Source organism: Bacillus rossius, chromosome 1 (genome assembly GCF_032445375.1).
Source record: "Bacillus rossius redtenbacheri isolate Brsri chromosome 1, Brsri_v3, whole genome shotgun sequence".
Classification (NCBI taxonomy): Eukaryota; Metazoa; Arthropoda; class Insecta; order Phasmatodea; family Bacillidae; genus Bacillus; species Bacillus rossius.
This window is the reverse complement of record NC_086330.1, coordinates 346,045,329-346,053,588: the sequence shown is the minus strand read 5'-3', so window position 1 is coordinate 346,053,588 and position 8,260 is coordinate 346,045,329.

The following is an 8,260-nucleotide window of genomic DNA, read 5'->3' as shown; positions in this document are numbered from 1 at the left end:
AGGTTGGGCCCAGGTAAAACCTGCATACACACAGGGAAAACCCTGGGCACATTCATGCGGGATGCAAATTGGCATGCATTACGTGTAGGAATTTACAGGAGACAGAGGATGGTCTGGATGAAGTGTTGGACAGAGTAGAAAAGAGTCTACCATGCGGGGGTTGGGCACTTGGACTCGTGGTCCGCTTTTCCAGTTGTTCAGTACTGGATTTAGTGACCAGGGACGCAAGCGCCCCTGGTATTGCATGTATTTGTTGACGATTTTCTCCGATCGTATCCGAGATTTTCCGAAGGCGTAGTGATAACAAGAATAAATATAGCGAGAATTTATAAATAAATGTTTCAGTGGGAACTGTATAAGTAAATATTTAAAGAAATATGGAGTCACGCTTGTACAAATTTGATCAATTTCTTGAAAGAAACCTGCAAAATTGTAGAAAAAATGGAGATGGGAGTACTATTTCTGGTTTTATTGAAGGAGAGGACAAATATAATGAATTTATAAATGGTTTGAAAGTTGTTGGTTATTCTTTTGCTACAAGAACCAGCGTAAATATAATTCTGGTAGGTACTAATTATAGCCTAATATTGTTAACAAATTAATTTGTACCTAAGGAAGAATCACTTTAAATACAAAAATATTATATTATGACGCCGTCCCCGCTACCTCTGACTATTTAGACGTGATTTTGGTTCAGGTTCGTGATCTCAGGGAAGGTTCGGCCTTGTGGCTAGAGGTAGGGGTCAACGCAGTAGGGCCCCCCGAGCATAGGCGTGCGCAGAACTTCAGTATTGGTGGTGCCAGATTACACAACAGCCCTGTCATTCACGGACCCCGAGCCTAAAGCGGGGGGTCCGGAAAATTTGGATTTGAAAGCGCAAAATGGTGCTATTTAAGGTGTTTCCGAACAAAAACATTAAATAAATACACAGATGTAAAAATTTTAACATTTTTTATGACAAATTATGGCTTTGAACGTTATAATCATCAGGAAAACTACTAAACTATTTACAGTTTTAAGCTTTGTTGAGCCATAAAGTAAATTGCACAAATTGTTTGCACGGAATTCATGCTGGTGGCTTTGAAAAACCGTACTTACATGTTTTCTGAAGACGCCAAATAAATGCTAGAAAAAAACATTTTCAAATGTTAAGTTTTAAAATCAACAAATCAAGGGAGTTTTTGTAACATACCTTAAATATGTAAAATATTAAAATAATAAAAATACACAAATAAGAGTGGGCAAAAGTTTTAACTTTTGGAATACAACAAAAATGTTTTGTCGGCGACTGCATATAAGTCATCGAGTAAAGCCTATCCTTTTAACTAACTAAACTCTCACTCTTTTTTTAAATAAACCCTGGCGGACGGCGGCTATTATTCCGTGCGCCTGCCGAGTGGAGTGAACAGTGGACACCGAGCGCGCATTCTATGTAATTCGAGGAGAACTATGAGAAGTATTTACATTTCAGAAGTTTCGTAGCCGCGGCCCGCGTGTACAACACAAGTAATTGCAACTGGCTTGTTTCCGTGTGTATAGTTGGTTCGATTGATAATTGATATACTGATAGCGTTATGAGCTAACTCGACACGATTGGAAAACATATTTTTTTTGGAAAGAATTCGGATTTTTGTAAGTATGTATTATTTCTGCTTGTAAAAAACAAAATAACGTTAACCCTAATGGTGGTGCCAAGGCACCTGTGGCACCTACCGTGCGCACGCCTATGCCCCCGAGCTGTTATGGCCACTCGGGACGCCTGAATAATAACACAAAGCTTCTGAAGATAGTTGGTGAATTTAATACAGCACAGCCCAATACATGGTGCTGCCCGTTCTGGCCGTAACTGTTTGCCCGACGCGACTAGTCACACGCGCAGCTCACTTCCTCAGTGGCGGCTCACGATTTTTATGCGCGTGAGGGGCGGACTCGTACATGTGATGCTAAAGTTACAAAAAATACACTCTGATATGGCACACGATATCTTGACGCACAATACACTACACTATTACCTAACTCTAAATAAACTGGGCTAGCAGCACGCAGGCCCGTGTCTCCAGCGACTCTACGTGGTGTCTAGATGTGTCCCAGGGACTGAATCGTTATTATGTTTGGCGGCGCAATGCCGTACGACGGTGATACATAAGCCCTGACATGACAGATAACACTTGAGTGGACAACTGTTTCACTAATACATTACACTTAATAAACTGGGCTAGCGACACGTAGGCCCGTGTCTCCGGCGACTCTACGTGGTGTCTAGATGTGTCCCAGGGACTGAATCGTTATTATGTTTGGTGGCACGCGTCGCCTGCTGGCTGCCCCGTGCGGGCCAAAACTAAGTAGCCGGTAGGCTAGGTTGGGCGTGAAGCGCCGACGTAAATCCACATAATCTCCCCACAGTACTTACGTATGACGTAGAACACTCATCTTGGAGCACTGATTGAATTAAGTTAAGTACCTCATGGTAAATTTAGGCCGACCGCGGAACTGTACGTAAAAGGTTGAAAAGAAATTACACTATTGAAAAACTACATGTCGGTGAATGCAAAGGTTGAAGGTTCCGCGTTGCGCGCAGGCTGCCGGCCTGGGTGAGCTCTCGAAGGACACTGACGGTGTCACCGCGCGCGACCCCCCTCCCCCGCCAGCCCTCCCGCGGAAACGTGTGAATTTCACGGGAAACTGAACCGGCCAGGTTCGGGACAAATCGCACAGTGAAACATGATTTTGCAAAGACTGAATTATTAAATTATGTAAAATAATGTTTAATAAAAACCTGTGGAAAACATAATTAAAATAATTTGTTGTAGTGCGGCGGAAGGATATGCCACACCCGGCCGGATCCTTCCGCCGGCATAGCACTCGTTGCATGGCGTTCGCCTCGTCGCAAGAAATACACTTTGCTGCGCGCACGGGCGCGTTCGGTGCACACGCTTTTGCGAGACGTTGATGAGGCATAGCGGTCTATGCGACAGAGGAGCATTGGCGGTCGGCGTCAATTATATAAAATTTAAAGTTTGTGAGATATGCAGTACCTATACTTACAATGTTCTTAAGGTGGCAGTTTTTTTTATTTTTTGCTACAAGAACCAGCAAAATATATCATTCTAATATGCACTAATTACCTATATAGTTTCTAAGCTGTAGTAAAAATCTTGTTAGTATATGTTACCAATATAGGTACATAATTTTGCCGTCACCCGCGGTCTCGTGATCGAGACTCGGGGCGGTCCTAGTGGTTTTAGTGGCTCTTAATGAAATCTCCGGCGGGCGCCAGGTTAATTTGAGTATTAACCGAGGTGGTCGTGGGTTTTTGCCCCTGCGTGTTCCACTAGGATCGGCGGCTGTTGATGGTGGAAGGGAGTCCCTGCTTTTAATATGCACTGGCCCTAAACAGTGTAGAGGACTGTTTCCTAACTGTTCAGGGGGTGTCTATGAAATAAAGAAGACGTTATTTAGGTGCTGGTTTTTAATCCCGCATCTCACAAAGTGTGGATGGGCACAAGTTATACAATTACACTTGACAAATATGCTGACACTACACACACTCGCACTGAATAATTAATTACGTGTTACGTTGCGGCACTTGCAAATAAGATCCCTACATGGGCTTGGGGGTCGTCGAAGAGTTTGAGTGGGTTAACGGCCACTCCCGTGATAATCTGGAACTAGCTTCGTGCCCGGGCTCACCTGTGTGAGTCGCGGGCCCACGAAGGTAATATTAAGAGACAAGTCTTTAAGTTTGTAGTCGGCAGGCGTCTGTTCGACGAATTATATAAAGTTCTGTTCGCGGGAGTCGGCCCGGACCGTAAGGTGACTGCGTCGCGAACCGTTGTTGCGCGACGAGCAAAAATTAACGCGGCCGGGTTAAGCCCTGCACTGGAAAAGGGCACAGGAGCACGCGGGGAGAGGAAAAAGAGGTTTTAATGAATTATAATATTTACCAGTATGAAGAAATCAGTAGCACAAAAGTTGAAGTCTCCCCGCAGGATCACGCGTCCGCCCCGGCCCGTGAGTAAAACTCTACTGCCGCTTTGTGTTTTAGAATTGACATTTAATAAGTTTGTCTAAAATAAGTTTGAATATTAGAGTCAAGCTGGAGACTGCCTGTTTCTTGATAACTACTCCAGTGGCGAATGATAATGCTAATTTGGGACGGTTTGCGTTACGTCACACATTTCACTACTGAATTTAGGCTGAAGGCCGCAAGGGTTGCACTCACAGCTGTTTTAGTAGAAAGCTACACGTGAGTGACCCGGGCACTCCTACGTCGCACTCTATTAGTTAGGGGCTTTTGTTTGTTTCTGATTAATTTATTATTGTGTGGGGAATTTCGTAGGCACGGGGAGTGCGTTGCATGTGTAATTAAAATGGTTCGCTATTTTCTACCTTGGGCTGCGGTCCGCTCACTTGACTCAGGTGGGCCATGGCTAGGGGTGCTTTCCATTAGCGGAGCCGAGTACTGGCGGGTGCAGGTCAGGCTTTGGGGTGGCCTTCGGCCGTACGATGTCACCTATATGACTTACAATATTAAGTTTCAATTTTTACTTTTCTGTTTTTATATAGTTGCTTCGCGAACATTGGAGGATGTACCAAAAATATCAGTGTGCCACCAAATCATCTTTGTTTCAGCAAAACATTTCTGCTAAAATACAATTTATAAATTTTAACAGTCACGAAAACAAATCAATAAACTAAAATTGTTTTCGGTTCTTTCAGCATTAGTAACCAAATCTTTACTACCTAATATTTATGTCAAGTGTATGTCGGTGAATGAGTCAACCTGTGTAGCGCAGTTGGATGAATGCCGGCTTATGGTGGTTGGGGTGTCTGAATAAAATAACAAGGAAATCAAAAGGACGGCGGAGGGGGGGGGGGGGGGGGGAAGGAGAATGGTGGCTGGTGGGTAGAGAAAATCACCAGCCAGCTTCGAAATCCCAGAGTCGAATCTCAACCATGTAATATTTTATAATTTATTGTTGCAATTAACTCTATTTTTTTTTTTTTTTTTTTTAGCAAAATATCATATGTATGAATTTTCACCCAAATTACAAATAAAGGAAAATAAAATAGTTTTATTTCTATTATTACATTTCATATTGGCTTGCTTTCTTTCTTCAAAATTAATTATGGTAGGGATACAAAACATGATTGAGATGTATTCAGTTTAAAAATTATTGTCCTCCTGGTCTGCACATCAGGTTGTCAGAATTGCACCACTGCACTCCACATGAACTACCAAGCTAATATTTTGCATGTGGAAATGAAAATTTGATGGATATTTTATTAGAGTTAACACAGTAATACGCGTTCACTTCTGTTACTATATATATGATTTTATTGGATTGACTTCACAGTCTACATTTTATTATAAAATGAAGTGTGTCAGCCGCCTACACAACAACAACGGAAGTCGCTAAAAAAAAAAAAAAAAAAAAACAATGCTGCCAACATTAACACATAACATCCTCTTCCACTAACAGAATAATACCAAAACCAGAATCACTTATATTACGTACCTATACTAGAAGGACAACGATACATATAAATAATTAAATCGGAATTGTCATCAACACTCCCTCCCAATTCCACATAACATTCTAACAAGATTTAACTTCTCAACAAAATATTCAAATTTACAAGCAGGCAGTCCCTTGGTCATGATATCTGCTATCTGTTCAGCAGCCTCTACATAGATTAATTTCACCTTTCCTTGCCCTACCAGATCTTTGACAAAATGATACTGTACATCAAAGTGCTTAGACCTTTTGGTCTCTAATGACTTAGCAATCTTAATGGTTGATTGATTATCCTCATGAACATTAATTACATCAGCCACATCTACTACTTCTTTCAGTAAGTTGTGTACAAAAATGTCTTCTGTTAAACATCTACCAATGGCATAGTACTCTGACTCACTGCTACTAAGTGCTACCACACCTTGTTTTTTTGAACCCCAGCAGATAACATTGTTATTCAGTTTTGTTACAAAACCTGAAATACTTTTCCTATCAGCATCAACATATGAGGATATAGTTAATGTGTTACAATATGACTTTGCTAACTTCAAACCTATGTTAACTGTATATTTAAGATACTTCAAAACATGTTTCAGATGTCTCCAATGGTTGTAAGAGTAACATTTTTGGAATCTACCAAAGTATGATACACTGAAACATAAATCAGGCCTTGTGCAGACTGTAAGATACATACTTATTAGGCTGCCTAACAGCTATTTATAAGGCACCTTAATCTTACACTCTCCATCACATGACAAGTTAAGTTTTGGCTGAATTGGAACTTTACTAGGTTTACATTCTATCATATTAAATTTTTCAAGAACTCTCCTAATCAAATCACTTTGACTGAGAATTAAGCTTCCATCCTCACCTTTGAGGATGTCCATGCCCAAAAAATGCAACTTTTCATTCGAACTCAAATCTCTCATTCTCATCTTAGACTTAAGAGCAAACTTAGTGTCTTCGAGATCTGCACCAGAATTTGATACTAACAGAAAATCATCAACCCACACTAAGATATTAAAAGTACCCCTATGGTACAAACAAGGATCAATTTTTGATCGCATAAAACCCAGGTTGATCAATTAACTATTAACATAGTCATTCCATGCTTTAGGACTTTGCCTAAGCCCATATAAGGCTTTGTTCAACTTAAGAACTTTATCGTCACTGCACTGTACACAATCCGGTGGTTTCATATACACAGGCACTGGTAATTTGCTGCAACGTCTCTCGCCTCCTGGTACACCATGCGCACATCGGACACCTCTGCGAAGGTTAAATCGGTTATGCCGAACCACTAACACTGCGCTAATCGCCCAAAGCCAAACATGTAAACGTACCAAAACCAACCATCCTCTGTGCTGTTGGTTGCTGGTGCGCATTTTTAACTCTGAATGTCTGTGCTCCCCTCGCCGCCTGCTTCGGCCCGGAGCGATCACGCGTCCTATTAGCCAATGGAGTGGCGCATTATGGGCGGTAAATTCAAAATTGCGCTCTACTGTTCACGCCTGTAACTTTGCAGTGTTTCTTTTCCGGACATTTGGCCCTAAACAAAATCGAGCAAGTTTTCCAGTACTCACCATAAATGTGCAACATCTAACCTCGATAACGAGAAAATTCATGTGTTCTCATGTTACAAATACACTTTAAATACGAAAGTCGGACACGAAATTTACCGCAAATTCCTTAAAATAATACTGAGCGTGATAAATATAAGCAAATTGTGTTTTCAACTACATTTATAGACCTGAATCACACTTAGTTTCCGCACCCGCCGCTAGAACTCGCTGCCGGAGCAGCTACGTAGACTATTGTATAATTCTATTTGCATAGTGAAATTTTAAACTATTCAATGAAACGGCTCCAATATAAGTGAAAGAAGACTTGAAAAAGTACTACACCTCGACTTTCGACCTGAGTTTTGACAACGAATTGTATTAAAATACTGCTCATCTTGTTAAAATAAATTGAACAGTTAATATTATAACGTTTACCTTTGGTTTTGTGACCTTTGGTTCGCGCCATCACCCACAGATGGCTGTATTTTGGTTTCGCATTTCCGTTCCATGCGAAATCCGTTCCATTCACGATATCACTCCTACCAAATGCCACATACTGAGAGCTAAAATGTTACACATAAAAAATTTGCTTGCTTTGTCATTCCCCGCCACCAAGTAAATTTATGCCCCGTTGTTCGCGAAAAACCTGTATTTTACATATTCTGGAGACGCTCTGTTGCCTGACTTACTGAACAGTTTTCAGCTTTGCTTCAGGCAGCAAGACGCCACACACAGCAAACATGAACGAGTAACTATCTAAATGCTGTGAAACTATGATCAGAATTGAGATTTTGTCGGCACCCATTTCGATCATCTAGCTGGCTGGCTGGCTGCATGTCTGTCTGTCTGCCTGCCTGCCTGCCTGCCTGCATATCTCTATCACGCTAATACTAAGTGGAAACACATCGGAACTGTGGTCAACACACTTTCATCCAATCGACGTAAGCGATGGGTTATGGCAGCTTGCTCTCGTAGATTTTACCGCATACAATTCGATCCCGAACGTGGATGCAATCAACCAAATATTCAGATACATTTTGAAGAATGAAGAGAAGACGTGACAGATTATTTTGCCTTTAGGTTCTTACGAAGTCTTAGACATTGAAATGTATATTAAACAACACTTACCTTCAAACGTATAGTTTTCGTTGAAAGGTAATCCAAACACCCCTACAGTG